The sequence below is a fragment of the Lissotriton helveticus genome, chromosome 5_1 (assembly GCF_964261635.1).
Source record: "Lissotriton helveticus chromosome 5_1, aLisHel1.1, whole genome shotgun sequence".
In the NCBI taxonomy this organism is placed as follows: Eukaryota; Metazoa; Chordata; class Amphibia; order Caudata; family Salamandridae; genus Lissotriton; species Lissotriton helveticus.
The window spans coordinates 155,447,559-155,465,448 of NC_136065.1; positions in this window are offsets into that span (position 1 = coordinate 155,447,559).

Sequence of the window (17,890 nt, forward strand, 5' to 3'; positions counted from 1 at the left end):
AACAAACTTCCAAGCCGTCAAGGACCTTATTTGTGTCAGTGTACATGTAGAATACAAGTTTGTTAGAGTGGAGCAGCATGACCAGTGGCACAACATAGGGGCAGATTTACAAGAAATGGTGCATCTCTGCCTATCAGCAGAGATGCGTCAGTTAATTTGCGTCACGCAAAAAAAACCTTGCGCCACCATGGATGCGTCGCATTTACAATGCGGCGCACCGTGGCGCAAAGATTGATAGATGTGTGACGCAACTCCAGCAATGCTTCGGAATGCCTATTTCCATTATACTGCGTCACTCCTTATGCCTGCTTCAAGTAGGCTTAAGGTTTTGACGCTGTGGAATCGTGTAAGCGACTCAGTGAAATCTTGTAGATTTCCCTGCGTCACTTTTATGAGGCTTTCTTACATTGGAACGCCCACCCTGCATGCATTATACCTGACGCAGGTATAATGTAGAGCAGGGCTTTACAATTTGACATATCTCCCTAGATATGTTACGTTGTAAATATGTAACGCGGCGCATTGTTTACGACGCCGCTGCATCACAGAAGTGACGCAACGGCGGTGTAAAGTTGTCGCAAGGGGCTTGTAAATCTGCCCCATAGATGTTAAAAAGATAGGCATGGACAATTGCAACTATCCAGTATTTGTAAAGTGCTAACAATTACCCGAAGGTGTCAAGGCGCTGGGGGCCCTCAGGAAGATTAAGCGAGCTATTGCCCAGAGTCACATGGTGCTGGGCTAATCTGCCACCGGCACCGGGGATCGAACCGTGATCCCCAGATTCCGGAGTGAGTCATCCGCGGCCCGTTGAGGGAGTTCCATGGGGCAGACAGGCGGGGTGGGGGAGGGCAGGGTGGGGAGTAGTAAACACCGGAATATGGATGATTGCAGGTAAGTAAACAATGAAATTAATAAAACAAATTTCATAGCGCACCCTGCATTGCCTTTTGTGATGCAGGGCAAGCAACAAAATTCGTTTATTTAATTTAATTGTTTACTTACCTGCAGTCATCCATATTCCGGTGTTTACCATCCCCCACCCTGCTCCTCCCCCGCCCCACCAGTCTGCCCCACGGAACTCCTTCCACGGGCCGTGGCTGGTGTTAGTTGCCCTAGCTGCTGCACCACACCTCTTCCATTGCAGGGCATCACTGTCCACACAATGGTAATGTAAGACCAAACACTGAGGTGGCACATCCACAAAATCAACATCACAGGATGCAGAGATTTCCTGGTCAACAGATCAAGTGCCACTGAGAGGTCAAGTAGTATCAATGCCAACATCAGCAGGTGGGCGGATAATGACGAAATGATAACTGACTTCACACTGCGTGAAGGCAGTAATTAAATACATCTATGAAAAAAATGACATTTAAATTTGTTCTTAAAAGTCTTTGAAACTTCAGTTATGGTTTTATATTTTTCTACTCTGTCATATTTCACCGATCATGCCCCCCACAAAAGTCAGAGCCCAATTCACAAAGGAGTCTACGACTACTAAAGTTACGAGTGTGGAGTTTCTGCACTTGGGATGAATCTCCACATTGACCAGTGCAGTGCGGAGAAATCACCTCGAGTGCTGAGATTCTGCACTCGAAACTTTATGAGTCGTAAATCCCTTTTGTGAATCGAGCCCTTAGTATTGAAAAATAAGAAACCGGTACCCAGACACATCCGTATGAACATCATTTAAAATAAATCAGCCTCCCTCCAGCCACCACAAGGAACTTTCTTGTGGCCTAAGAACTAATGTTTTGATACTACACTTTCATATAAAAGTTTCCGAAGACTGCGCCTTAGGCTCATGAGAAAGTTTCAAAAAGTTAAGTGAGCAGCACTGTTCAAATTCAAGGTCCGATTTACAAGGTGGTTCTGGCAGGACATCAAGAATTGCAAAATCCAGAAAGATAAATAATAACGAGCGTATCATGGGGCTTCTGGAAGAACAAATGTTTCTTTGAACAGAATAAAACTCAGCGTGGGAAAGGGCTATACATTGTCCATACCTAGACAAAGTATGAGATACATTGAGGAAGGATCTGAAGTGTGGAACATGCATAGAGTGTTTTACAGTCACTGTCAACAAGAGAAGCAATGCCTATTGTTTTGGCTTTTGTATAGGAAAAAGCTTTTTCCAACTTTTATTAACTCACACAGACCAGTTGAGGAAAGGCAACAGCAGTGCCAGCTTCCATCACACAGAGGACATACATAGCACAGGTAGCCACAGCAGGACAAGCTTCTCTCCATGAATGTCAGTTGTGGTAGCCACAGGTAGCAGCTGCTATTCCTGCCTTGCCATTTAGCAGTACTTATTCTTCCTGGTCTCTGGGATCATGAAGTCTCTCAGGCCGGTTCTAAATACTCTGTGATTCAAAGCAGCATCGTAGCTAGACTTTTGGTCGCCCGTGGTGGTCCCTACGTTTACCGACCCACGGTGGCCGCATGTAAGAGTGGGGTAGAGGGGAAGTTAGCGTTTCCTGCATTTGCTGCTCCACGATGGCCGCAGGTAAGAGCCGGGGGCAGGCCGCCGGCCTCAAAACTCATGCTGCCCAGGGTGGACCGCCCACCCCTTTGCTACGCCACAGATTCAAGGGTAGTTAGTCAACCTTTTTGAGATAATGAAACTGTCTTTGGAAACCCATGATCTTGGTACTACTGTGAGCCTAATGAATTCCAAAATATCCCTTTAGCAGTCTTTCAGGAGTTAGAGGGCCTAACAACCAATGCTTATTCTTTAAGGGTTGATTGACACGGGCAATCTATTTAGGTAGAGTATATATCACTCTCATAATAATTTCCAAGCTTCCTTAGTCTATCACAAAATAGATAAACCACTTTTTCATATTAAGAAAATATGCTTAGTAACATTAAGATGCTTTGTGGCTTAATGGCGTAATGCTGATTTAGATACCTGAATCAGGACCAGATTCACAAAGCCACTTATGACTCGTAACGTTGTGAGTGTAGTCTCTGCACTCGGGGCAGAATCTCCGAACTGCAGTGCTCAGTGCTGAGATTCTGCCCGAGAGCAGAGACTCCGGACTCGTACGTTTCTGAGTCGTAAGTCCCTTTGTGAATTGGGCCCGCAGTTCTTTGCAACTGCTCAGCACCTCCTTGGTCGGTCAGCAGCAACATTGTCTCGTGGCCACCTCTTGCATGGGAAGAAGCTGCAGTTATAGCTCTGGGAACTCAAGAATAGTGGCAGTGTTGGAGGCACATATGCCCTTTCTCACTGGGGTCCAGAATAAAAGGCACTTACAATGGGGGTACAGTCCTCGGTCCTTACAGTGACATTGGTGTCACTGAAAAAAGGGGAGTACACAACAATATGGCCATGTAGGCACCCAGGTCTCATGATGACATCAGTATCACTGAAAAAAGGGTTGCATATGAGACCAGTAGGATTGTAGACACACAAGCCTCATGCTGGCATCAGTATCACTGAAGAAAGGATTGCATATTATATTATAATGTTGTAGAGCAGAAACAATGGCCTCATGCTGACATAGGCATCACTGAAGACAGGATGGCACATGATAATGCATTGAACTGGACAATGAGGGATTGCTGGCACAAGGATGCCATCCTGACATCTGCCTATCAGAACAATGCTTAGCCGGGTAAGGGGGCTTAGTGGACTAATGCGTTTACTGTATGGGCCTGTGTTTGACCTCATGGTTACAGGTTTACTCAACCTTTCATCCTCCTGAGGTCGATTAAATGAGTACCGTTGAGTTGGGTAACAAACGTCTGTAGTTCAGCACCAAAATGCCCATGGGTGAATGTGGGCTTTACAAAATACAGGTTATGTTATATTACAGTGCGGAGTGTAGGAACACAGACTTATTTTGACATTTGACATCTGTGTCAGTGCAAAAATGGTCCCACATGCCAATTCAGGGTTCCAGGCACAGGGACCTCATGTTGTAGTCAAGTTTCACATGAGCAACGTTTGGATTAAGGCACACCGGCTCACACACTGGCATTACGACTTTGAACAGGAAATTACAAATGGGTGGTGCAGCAGTTGGCTTTCAGTCCAGTCTGGCTCAGTTCATCCGAGCTCCTCATGACAACACTCTTGAACGCAGATCATGGGCACTGGGCTGATTAAGGCAGGTTGTCTACTTATCAACAAGACCAATTCATGTCCTTTCTGCAGATTAAAAGTCTGTTTGGGTTAACATCCTGCTTCCACTTTAAGTATATACTTCTAAAGCAAGCTATTTTCGATGCATACACTTGCTGCACACTACCCACCTCCTTCAGTACTCCTCTTACTTCTCCAGTTGCTAAATTACATTCCCCATAACAAGTCAATCCCAAAGCTTCTGCCATTTATAATTATTTACAAGTTTCATTCACCCCACAGGCAAATCCAAGACAGAACTCTCCTGGTAGCAGGATCTGGAAGTTGAATGGTCAACTACTCTTTGGATTAAAATATGGAGTAAGATTAGGTAATCCTCGAGAGCTGCTAACACCATGCAAACACTTTTTAAAATTTGTAATAGGCTATTATTCTCTCCAGATGTTCTGCATAAACAACATGCTTGTGTTTCGGAAGCTTGTTGGACATGTTCCTCCCCTCATGCAGACCTTCACCATTACTTTTTACATGTCCACATGCTCATGTTTTTTGGGAAAAGGTCTGGACTCAAATCAACTTCAATTTTCATTCTCACTTTCCTTTTTCTATTTCTAACATATTTTTAGGTAGTTTATGCCCGATATGGTCAGATCAAACTTCTAATATAAAAATTATATACCTTTTATTGGCAGTTGCCTTTCAACAAATTACAAACAATTGGAAAGACCTCACCAAATGATCTTATCAAGCTTGGTGGTATGCTATTTGTTATAATCACAGATTAGATACAGCGTTTGTGTATCCTGTTACCAAGGCCACGAAACGTCGGGGTCTGTGCCTACCTGTTACAACATTCGTTGAAGCTAGTGCTAGGCGTTCATCTTCTCTAACTCCTGTACAACAAGGAGTTCTCAAACCTCCATAATTTTCTGCTAATTTTCTGTATTGTAATTTTTTATATGCTTAATTATTCCTCCCTTGCATTACGGTTTACACATAATATGACTTTTTTTTCTATTGTTATTAATCTTTTCTGCTTAGATAGACCATTTCTGATTGCATGTATACCTAACTCCTCCTTGTATTCAAAAGGTATTTCATGTGATTATACAATGTTACTTTTCTTTTTGTATTGAGATTTGGTTTTTCTTCAATAAACATATTTCTGAACTTAAAAAACAGGCAGGTTGTCTACTAGCAGGGCAGTCTACAATCTCCTGTCCTTCAAATGCAGCAACAAATCCCCTTCCTCAACCCTTAGGGTAAGTTTCTTAGCCCTCAAACAGCGACAGATAAAGTTTCTGCCTCCTGTCCCTTCGTTTCATTACACAGATATTCAGAGCGCCATGAAGTACAAGATACACATGGTTATGGCAGTAGGCTTGCAAACAATGATTATAGTCAGCCCCAAATGTTCAGGGAAGCCAATCACAGCAAAATGCATTTCAAATCCAAAAGCGCCACACGTCTATGGCACTTAACTACGTCGGAGCTGTTCATCTCCGGAAGTGTATTGGAATTCAGATGACAGCAGTCAAGAAGGTGCTCTTGTTGAGGTCTTTTTCAGCATAACAGGACACATAATAGGAGAGCCCTACTCTTGTTGTAGGTTGTACAGCTTTGGCCATGAGTCATTGCTCAGAAGCTGCTCTCACAAAGCCACAGAAAGACCTACTGGAAATGGATTAAACCAGTATCAGTAAGCATAAAAGTCCTTAATGCATCATTCTAAGGATATGAATTCAAACCAGGCACATTCACTAGACTTTGCAATGAACTTTACAGATGGGGGAATCAGGATAGGAGATAAGGGAGACATGCAGGAAGAAGGGAAGGCAGCACGATTGATTACCATTAAACCCTTTATAGCGCTCTATTTTATTTACCTCCTGGCTGGATCTCAGCAGGAAATCAAGGGAGGCACTTGGAGCTGATTATAAGGTCCAGCATCTACACTTGTAAAATAACGAAGATGAAATAACAAATTAACTATACAAATATCGATTTATCCCACTGCATTGTTGTAAAATTTTACAGCACTTCAAAACCATCAATAATGAAGTCAAGGCAATAAAAAGTCAAATATTCTTCCTTCAGTATCAAGAATTCATTTTGTTATTTCATTGTGAAGGCTAAACTAACAGGGCAATAAAGGGTCATATGCACCAGGGTTCCAAATGCTTTTGCCAAACAAGTACAGCTTATTTCCCAGGAGGAAAAACTGAACTAGACTCTCTTCAAAAAGGTGTTTGAAATAAGTATATCTGGTGTGCGAGTAGGCATAGCTGGAGACCATCCAAAAATGTTATTCCCTCGGGATACCAAGGGGCATATTATCAAGCAGGGCGATAGGCAGTTATCGCCGCTTTAGCGGCAGTGTTCGGTCGCTAAGCGACGATAATTCTATCGCCCTATTAGCAAGCTGTCGATAACTGATGTTAGCGACAGCTTTTAGGCGATAGCGAGCGGTTTGGGGTCCGCTTTGCATGTCAGCGATGTTTATCGCTAATGACATGGAAAGTGGGCGTACCCAACCAGTCAGCGACTGAAAGCAGTCGCTAACGTCGCTATCGCCTATTAGCAAGGCAGGCGTAGCGATGGAAATACTAACACCTGCCCAGACCAGTTCTTAGCCATGTTATCCAATGGGAGGTGGATAACATGGCTAAGCGCATTTCATCGCTAATGCGTGAATATCGCTGTATTCTCAGCGATATTCACGCATTTCGCCGCTATCGCTGGATATTTTAGCACAATGAAGAAAAACGTTGCTAATAGCATGTTTTCTCCGCTAACATATCCAGCGATAGGCAGCCATAAAAAAATCGTCGCTAAGCCTATTTAGCAATAATTATCGCTACTTGTTGGTAATATGCCCCCAAGTTCGTTTGGGAAAACTCATTAGATCTGATGTTGTTTTACCATAAGTACGCAGAGATGTTTTCACGTTTTCGTAAAAAATCATGAAGATGTCTCTGAGTGAAATATCTCAGTCACGGAATCAATATGAGAAAACAAGACCATCAGAAAATTACATGTATTTCTCTAAAAAGTCATTTGAAGCATTTGAAGAATTTATAATTCAAGTCCTCTTTTTACACTGCACAAAAAGCTAAAACAGAATATGTTTTCTTATTTTTCCCTATACAATAGCGAGGATTGTTTGAGATTTTCCTGCACAGTTTTTAGAACAATTGTTAATTCATGGGATAACCTTCCCACAAATGCTTTCAAATAGTGGTGCAAAGGGCTGCCATCCATCTACATGACCACATCTGGTGCGGCGTTTAATGACAGCCGATCCAGAGCAGCATAAGAGGTATGGTAGTCATAGTATATGCCTAATGGTATCCTGAGTATTGTAGTGTATCAGGATGCTTATAGTGCATTCGAGGCCCCTTACTGGGCTGACGTGCTTACTTAAGTACATAAAGCAGGCTATTGCCAAAGACTATCATTTTAATTTGCTTTAATTAATCATTAATTATTTTTGTGGCTTCTAATAAGGACAACTAATATTGAAGGTTCTCGGGGTCTTGTCAGTCACAGCAACTTCAAGTGGAGAAGTGTGACTCAATGGTTAGAGCGGCAGACACTGATGCAGAGGTCTATCTCGGGACCAGTGTTCAATTCCCTGCCTCGGCGGGTCTTGGGCTCCAAAATTCCACGGACCTGATAATTCTCGCCTCAGTGCCTATTCCAATCATGGAGTCCCACTCTGCAACTCAGGGCAATAGCTTGCTTAATCGCCGCAACGGCCCCCACAATGCTAAGGATGCCTGGCCTCCACTTTGGAAGTGCCCAGGAGTGGACACCTCACAGGGAAAGCCAGGATGGGTTCCACAGCGGTATTTGTACAAGTGCCTTGAGACCCTTGCGGGTTAGTAGTGCGCTATACAAGTATCAATTTATATTTTATCTACATACATGAGCAGGCTGGCTTCCACATTGTCAGACATGGAACATGGAACGCCCTCCCACTGAGACTTGCTGGCAAATGAATAACAAAGTTACTAAATAGGGCCTGGACCAGGATGCAGCCCTGTCGAATGCCATTCTTAATCTCTAAATTATTCAGTATTGACTTGAGTCCTAAATAGTATTATAGCCATGTACTGGTAAACATAAAAATCGGATGCACATAGGATTCACAATGAACATTTTCTTCTATAAGTTTTTTCTCAGATCAGTGCTCAGTAATGCATGGATGTCAAAATACCAAATAAAAAATATTGTCTTGTACCTATGTAGACTGCAAGATGTCCACTTGCACATTATCTTCACAGTAAGCATGCGTACAGAGTAGATTTACTATCCTAATGCAACATTTATTCACCTTGACAATATTGTGAGTCCATATCTTTTAGCCAATATTTTTAATGGTCATTATTTAAGTTAATATTGTGGTTCAACTCTCTTAGGACTCTGTTGAAAGCTCCACAAATACTAGATAAAATGTCCTCCATGGATATTACAGTCTGTGTCTATATCAAGGAAGAAGACGAAGCCTTGATTATGTGTTCTCTCAAATGTCTGCCTGTCCTCCTCACCTGTCATCCTCACCTGTCTATAAACTGCTCTTCACATCTTAATGTCATTGCAGTTTCTTCATTGTGGTTTGTTTAGCACTCTAGTTCATGGTTCACCACATACATCAGTCGAATCACAACACAAACCCTGACTGTCAACAGGAAGGTCAATGGATCTGCTCCACAGTTGACACATCATAATCAATACCTCCTCACCACTCCTTTTCTATTATCTCTGCTAAATGCTACACGATTGCACTTCCCAGATAGCCACCCCAGTGCCATATGTCTGCATGATGTGAGATGTGAACACACGTCTTACCAGGGGACAATAAAGGACCATTCCACCAACCTTTCCCCAGTGTGTTTTCAACTCCTTTCTTGGATTTTTCAAAAACTGAAGTATTTGCTGAGTGGGAGTAGGAGATGAACTATTCCCCTTTGATGTGAGATACCTGTGGCATGTGGTGGCACAGAGAGGGCTGGGCTCTTCCTAGCTAGCTCTAGTAGTATCCGAAGCATGCAGTCTCCTTTGGAGTGGAATGAACCTGGGAAGCATTGTTTAGCAACCAATCATAAGCAGGAAATGCAACGCTTAATTTGTAAAAGAAAGAGTGATGGTGTCAAAAAGGTCCGCTCAGTAGCCCGCGCCCAGTACAATTAAATATTGGGTTGCCCAATACCAAGGCTTCATAATTTTGAATCCATCTCATTCCTCTTTAGTCCATTACCAGACCCTCCCTGCCCCCTTGCAGGTACCTGCTTTCTCCCTTTGTGGTGTTTTTTCTGACTTTCTCTCCGTGTGTTCCTGCTTTGTTTGTTTTTACATCTGTTGCTCTCAGTAAATGTTGGATCCAGAAAAGTAAGTGCAGTGCCCTAAAAATGACTGCCAGTCAGCCCCCACCAGCAACCACTGCCTCAAGTTTGAGGTAACACAGCTGCAATCTCTGAGTTTCTCTTCAAGGGGCATGTGAGACAACCAGACATAGACAATCCCAGTCCCAGAGCAAGCAGTGGCTGCTGGGGTCCAACCCTGAGTGCTTTGGGGTCATATTTCTCTGAGGTCCAGGGTCTCATCCTACTGCTGCTCTGCAAACTGGCCAAGTACAACCCAATTTCCAATTAAAGATCATAAAAAACTCTGGGGCAGATTTAGCAATATATCATGCAATGCAACACACCAAGACATGCTGCATTGCGTTGCGTGAAAGGGAGAGAGCAGATATGTGTCTTATATTCAAATATTTCTTCTGGCTCCTAGCACTGGTGCACTTGTGACTGCCTAGCACCAATGCAGGCACTCTTGCACCATACCTTCCTGCACAAAAACATTCCTGAAAGGCATTTTCTTCTTTCTATGTGTGCTTATGAATGCAGAACACATGCAAAGAAGAAAAAACAAGGAGAAATAAAATTATTTTTCCTTATTTCACCATGGTTGGGGAGGCTCACCATTTGACCCAATCCCAAGTTTGCAGATCTTTATAAATCTTTGAATGTGTCAAAACCCATCGGTGGATGTGACCTCTACCCATCCTTGCCGCAAAGGAACGCAAGGCAGTGAAATGCGCAGCCTTGCATTACTTTGGATTTACTAAACCATGAACAGTCAAGCGAGGCGGCTTTCCATGGCTTAGTAAATCATGGTTAACGGGTATGGTGCCTTATGTTGCCTTGCATTACGCAAGGACAATGCAAGCTGTTAGTAAATATACCTCTCTGTGATTATTATTATTAAGCCGGGTCTGGTGGCTCAATGGACTAAAGCAGACACTGCAGGGGCCTGTGTTTGACCTCATGGTCACTGGTTCAAATCCTGGTGGGCCCACTCAGCCTTTCATCCATTTGAAGTTGATAAAATGAGTACCATTGAGTTGGGTAACAATAAGCATGTTATTCAGCGGCAGGATACCTTTTATGTTATTATGGTCACACTGAGTGCCCGTGAAGTTCTTAGACTCATTCCCAAGAAGTGATTCTAGACCCAAATCTTAGATTTCTGGGTCTGACTCTCACAAGGCCTCCCTTGTGCTAAGGCAGTTTGTGAGTACAAGTGGGCATGGTTTGTGCCTCCACACGTCGAAGTCTGTAAAGCGAAAGGATTCTGAGCGATTTAAGATGAAGGCTGGAATAAAACATCAAAGAGGGTCTGGTTTCAATTTTAGTGAAAGAGGAGGACTGATATTGTTTTGGGAGATAAAAGAATTTACTGTTTTGCCTCCCGGGACAAAGAACGGAGGGCTGGAATTTCGATATGAAAGTTAAAAAAACATCAGTGCAATAACTCCTAAATCCATGACAGGGCTGCTGTGTGCAGATCTCCGAAGCATCAGTGTCCAGGCTGAGAATAAGATGCAACAACCATGGAAGAACAGAGGTTTATTTATTTATTTATTTAATGCGATTTTATATAGCGCGAACATTACCCGAAGGTGTCAGAGCGCTTTACATAGGAACCAGTTGCAATACATAAGGATTTAGGATTACATGAGTTACATAAAAGATACAAACAGGAAAAATTGCAAATGTACAAGTTGTAGAGTCACACAAGGAAGAGATACAACAGAAAAAAATTGCAATTTTACAAGTCACTCAAGGAAGAGATACAAATGGATAAACTCTAAGAGTCACATAGGAATGGTAGAGAGTACAAAGGTCTACTGCATATACTAGTGGTTAGAGTTATCTCTATATACATATATATACAAATAGTAGATAGACCAGTAATAGACAAATAAATAGACAAATAAAGAGACCAGTAGGATCTAGCCAAGTCTTTTGGGGGATGAGCTAAACTTCTTGGCTTATCCAACCACCCAAATTCACCCCTACTCACTATGGCTGTCACTATTTCTTTGATCTCCATATAGCTTGTGCAAATACATTTTTACGTGAGCCTGGCTGGGCCCGAATCTTTGCTACCAAATATGATGGTTGTGTCGGCCAGGGCACCAGTGCTGGCATTAGGGTGATGTGAATGGTAGCAGCACACCAGGCAACGCTCTTGAGGGGGGTTACCTTTGCATGACAGGTTGAGGCCAGATAAGAGCAGCTGACAGAGAACTTTGTAAATTTGGCATTTTTTAAGGGATAATAACAACATCATGATAACATAACTCTGGTGGATTAAGCACTTGTTGGAGAGATCTAAAACGTGTCTAGTCACAGTTTTGACTCACGATAAAGCAGCATAAAGGGTTAATGTTCCAGCTGCACAGCATAAAGTCTACTATGCAGCTCACAAAATTGTATTTTATGTAGCTAGCTCAGTGGGTTACTGCTTTTTTCACAGAGATCATTTTGTTACTTGGAGTTCATAAGTTACAATCCTTCTACTATAGCGCATTGATCTATGAACTGACATCAATGTGCTGCATGCAAATTGCACACATGGGTTTAGAACCTTATTGAGTTTTCTTCAATCTTTTGTTATTCTACAATTGCTCCATAGGGTTCCTTTGGGTGATAATACCATTTTATAGGAATGACACCCCCAATCATTGGGTCACATTTCAAATGATGAGTTTATGGGGCCAGATTTGATAACACTTTGCACTTGGTTTTCAAAACAAATTTGTGATGCACACCTCGTGCAAATTGCTGTTTTGGGGTTTACATTCCAGTGCAAATCCTGAATTGCATTGAGAAGTAGCCTTAATGTAACGCAAAGTAGCACTAAGTGCTACTTTACGTCAAGGAGGCTCACAGTGGGTGGTACATGGATGGTCCCAGGCACCCACCTATGGATTTTGACACTAATCCCCTCTACTAACTTTGGTAGAAAGGTAATTGCATCCAAAAAGTATGCCTCCACAAGGCAGGGGCAAATTTGAAGAAAATATGCTTTTTGCCCCAACCTTTTCAACTTTCCTAGTGTGCTACCACATATTCCAAGTGGTAAAGTGATAAACTTTGTCAAAGCATATGATTTTATGCCCGAATAGTGCCCTTCCAGGATATAACCTATATTTGACATCAATCACAAAACTTTGTACTATATTGCAAAGGTATGTGCGTTGGCGCAAGGCAGCCTAAGGTAGGCCAGCACTAGAGAAGAGAGCAAAAGCACTATAACTTAGATGATGCAGTGCTTTTATGCTCTATGCTTTTCACGCAGCACTGCACAGCAACTCTGGGTACTATACTACGTGAAAACCTACTAAATCTACCCCATTGTTTCTCCAGACCAAATACTTGTAACAAACAACGCCTACCAACATTGATGGCATATGACTCCAACATCTTCTAATCCTCATTTGTTTGAGTAACATTTCCAAAACAATGCATCCCCCATTGTCTGTATATAATATGTTTGCCATGTAAGGCACTCTGGCCTCTAATTGGGCTGAGAAGTAAAATAAATTATTATTATTATTATTATTGAATTTTGTACCGCGCACGGTTACCCTAGGGCATCCCAGCGCTTAAAGAAACCAAGAGCAGGCTTACTAATAGAAAACAGAGGAGCTGCAGTTATTCTGGGAAAAGATACGTTTTCAGATGTTTCCGGAATCTGAGAAGGTTTGGTTCGGACCGCAGCGAGAATGGGAGGGAGTTCCAGGCGAGCGCTGTATGGATAGAAAAACTCCTGCCCCCTGAGCGGGCTCTCCTGATTCTCTTAGTCTGAAGGAAATGTTTATTGTCAGAGCGTAAGGCTCTTGTGGGCTTATAGGGGCGAATCATGTCCTTCAGAATAGCTGGTCCTTTCCCCTGTATGCTCTTGTGGGCGATGCACAGGGCCTTGAAGGTAACTCTCTCTTTGACAGGGAGCCAATGGAGTGCTTTTAAAGCCGGCCTGGCTGACTGCCTGGCCGGAACATTCCGCAGCAGCCTTGCTGCTGCGTTCTGCACTTGTTGCAGGATCTTAAACGTTGACTCTGGAGCTCCAAGAAAGAGCGCGTTACTGTAGTCCAGGCGTGAGATGATTAAGCCTTGGACTAACAGCTTCCGGGAGAGTTCTGGTAACAGGGGGAGAACCTTACGGGCCGACCGGAGCATTCCATAACAAACGCCCGCGATCTTCTTGGCGTGTGTCCTAAAGGACAAGTCCGGCTCCAGCCAGACCCCCAGGCTCTTAATCTCCTTTTTTGGGTCGGGCGGGGTGCCCATGCAGTTGGGCCAGCTGCTTGGCGAGAGGGCAAAACTTGACTGGCCCAAGATCATCAGCTCAGTTTTTGACCCGTTCAGTTTGAGCGATGACGTGGACATCCAATCAAACACATCTCTCAAGCATGCATGGAGTGTCTCAGGCTGTTTCTCCAGCTGTGTAAGACTCACCACTAGCTGGGTGTCATCCGCATAGCTTATGGTCTTAAAGCCAAACGGAGACACCACACCCTCCAGGGGTGCCATATACACGTTAAATAACGTGGGGCTAAGGGATGAGCCCTGTGGCACCCTGCAGTGGAGTGGGAGGGGAGGGGATTTAGCATTTCCTTCCCAAACCTCGAAGGTACGCCCCTCCAAAAAGGAGGCCAACCATTCCAGGGCCACCCCTGTGACACCCGACTCCACTAGACGTTGTATCAGGACCCCATGGTTGACGGTATCGAAGGCCGCACTGAGGTCCAGGAGGATCACTGCCACTGATCCCCCTGCATCCAAAGTGCTTCTGGCCTCCTCTACCACTGCTAGCAGAGCCGTGTCCGTTCCATGGCCTGGTCGAAATCCCGTCTGGGAGTCCCTCAACCGACCATTCTCCTCAAGAAAGTTTGATAACCGCTGGTTCGCCAGCCTCTCGGCCATCTTACTAACTCCTGGTAATAAGGAGATGGGCCTGAAATTGGCCAAGTTCTGCGGGTCCAAGCCCGGCTTCTTCAGAAGCGCTTTGACGACCGCACCTTTCCAGTCAGGTGGCACTGTCCCCTGAGTGAACGAGAGATTGATCAGATCAGTCAAGGGCTCTCCTATCGCCAGGGCGGCCTGCTTTAGGTACCGCATCGGGACTGGGTCCCGAGGTGAGCCGCTTTTCATGCTCCCGAGGACCTTCAGTACTTCACCTGTAGATACAGGGCCAAATGCCGTCAGTTGATTCTCCGACATGCTGAAGTCCTCAGAAGGGGGCGATGTTCCCAAGACCGAGGGGAGAGAACTAATAATAATGTCAATTTTGTTTTTGAAGTAGGTGGCTAATTCCAGACATTTTTCCTGTGGTCTATCATAGACAGGAGTAGGCTCAGGTGGTTTAAGAAGCTCCTTCATCACTAGGAAGGCTTCCCTGGATGAGGATGCAGCGTGATTTACTCTCTCCCCATAGAAGGAGGCCTTAGCAGTACGTATAGCACGTTTGTATGTTCTAAGTTCCATGCAATATTTTTCCCTGCTATCTATCTCCGGGCACCTTCTCCATAATCTCTCCGCGCGTTTGCAGTTCTGTCTCAGGGTTCTGAGCTCTGGGGTATACCAAGGGGCAGACCCCATTCTCTTGTCCCTAATAAGCATCTTCTTGAGGGGAAGCACATGGTCCAGTGCATTGGTCAGCCAGTTCCTCACTATAGCATCTGCAGTCACCGGATCACAGCCCTTCTCAGGCTGAGTGTCCTCCAGGCGGGCATTCCAAGTTTCTACCGGGAGCCTTGACCATGCCCTATCAATTCTAAATTCCCTGAGTGGGAGCGTGTCATCAGACTTAACCTCCCAGTTAGCCATGATCAGTGAGTGGTCGGACCAAGGAAGAGCGAGGGGAGGCATAGCGGATATACCCGTCATGTTCGAAAAGATGGGGTCAAGAAGATGACCTTTGACATGGGTGGCCCCAGTATTTATCAGTTTCATCTGCAGGGCGCTCAGCTCACTCACTATATTAGTAGCCCTAGGGTCAATTTCTTCATCGAAATGGCAATTGAGATCTCCTAGCAAGATGAAATTAGATGCGGCCGCGGCCAACAGAGTAGTAGTTTCCATTAGTGACGATGTAAAATCACCCATGTTTCCAGGGGGCCGGTAGACAAGGAGGCCTGTCAACGTAAAGGTAGGGGAAAATTGAAGTGAGAATTGGCAGCTCTCACAGTCCTTGACCCCTGCCTCACGTGCCTTACAACTCAGTGACTCCCTGTATAAAATGGCCAGACCTCCCCCTCTCCCTGTGCCTCTGTCAAGATGGTAGATCAGATACCCCGGCGCCAGCGCTATCACCACATCCGGACCCGAGGTGTCAGATAGCCAAGTCTCAGTGAGAAACAAGGCATCAACCTTGTGGTCCAGTAGTAGGGAGTTAATCTCTGTAGCGTGGCAGGGGAGTGATCTGCAGTTGAGCAGGGCAAGCCGACACAAGGTAGTGGGGATGGCTTCTTCTACATCCAATTGGCAAACTCTACATCCCCTAAAGCGCTTTCCATCTTTGGCAACATAGCAGCATTTATCGTATTTCGGTATTCGGTAGGATAGGAGCTCGTCCTTCGTATACCTGATCTTGATGGACTGCTGGGGACTCGCCTCGGGCATAGCTACTGGCCCTGGGCCCGTCTGGGCCCAGACGGGCTTAACTCTGGCGAAACTCCGGCGCTAGTCCGGTGCGTCCGCTGCTCGCATCCGCTGCGCGGAGCCATAAGGGACTATTTATATAGGGCGACTAGACCGCTCGGGGAATGTGGCCCCACCTAAGATGGCCGGCAAAACCAGATCGAGCCCGGGACCGGTCTAAACCCAACACCCAGGGATCGGGGACAGAGGGAAATGAATTCTTTGCCTAGCGAGGGTAGGAGCGTTCAGAAAAACAATTTTAAAAACGATTTTAAAACTCCGTTTTTTTCGTCCTAAAATGTACTTCTAAATGCAGGGGGGATCGGACACAAGGGGTAAATCAAGTAAAATTCTTTATCAGGTAAAAGCAGCAACTGAGCGCTCGACTAGCAGCCTCTCAGTAGTTCTTAAATAAATGTGAGAGGAGGGATAAGGGGCACCATTGGAGGTTGGTAGTGAGGGAATCTGTGGAGAAAGAGGTCATTGCGAGGTGGGGTGGGTACCAACAAAGATTGTTACACAGGGCGCTACCAGCGCTTAGGCAAATCCAGGACATAATGGTGTTGTGTCGGTCAGGGCACAATCAGTATAGCATTGCGTCGGCTAGGAACAAATGCCATAAGACTATGGTACACTGAGGGGTATAATTTCTAACATTTTGTATAGCGCCCAAGCAACTTAGAACAGCACTACACAACATATATTGGCACAAGTTGTAGAACCATTCAACCTATTGAAAAAGGTGCTTCGAGTTGTGAGTTGATGCGAGTGCAGTTCTAAAATTCATTGCACCGTGTATCTCGCGATACATACCTGCAAGTACATGCAAAGTTGGAGCGACGGGGTAAAGGGAAACGCAAAGCTTATATTTACTAAAAGCATCCAAAGTAGCAAGCAATAGGTCAGCTAGTCAGGGAGACAAAGATATAGGTCATTGTCGTAATCCAAGTGTGATCTGACAGCAGCCTAAATAGGATCTTATTGCGACTTTTCAGATGATGTAAAAAGGTGGCAGAAACATTAGAAATTTGAGAAGAAAGGGATAACATTCTCTGTTTCTCTGTCTGCCCATCTATCACTCCCTACAGTCATGTGGTAACACTATCAATAGGCCTCTTTATACAATTTCAAGGCAGGAAAATACATAAAATAATTAATGCTAAACACAAAAAAATGTATTTCAAGGAAGACATTTTGGTTTTCACGTAATAATGTCTCTTCACTAATTAGTATTCAAATAAATTCAATGGCTGAATTTAACATTAAAAAATCAAGTCTGATATCAGATGATCTAGACTGATACAGACATCAGTCTATATTATTAAGTTACTTAAAATTACCAATTTTTATGAGTTAATGAAAAATCTTACGTTATTAGTAGTATCAAATGTCTCTCTCCTATTTTCCAACACCTTACGTTTTTTCTTCCCAAACAGGTTTCTTGTTCCTGTTCTTCTTTAAATGCACATGAAACTTCAATTTTCATTCCATTGTGCTGGAAATAAATAATACTATAAGAGTGGAAAGCATTTTCCTTGCAGTGCGTCTCTACCAAAAGTTTTGCCGCTGGTGAATTTCTGTCTCTAGTCTAGCACAAAGTTATTTACACATGGTGAAAAAGAAACTTTCCAAACTCCAAGGAAGACAGCATTATGGTGTCTGACTTCTTCTCGGTCTGTGGACAAATTGCTATCAGCTTGACAACCCCATACTGACCTCCTTCAAGGAAAGAACACAACTTACCCACTCAAAAGGCATTCCAAGGCCACCCCTCAGGGTATTGCCTTACGGGCTCTCGATGCTA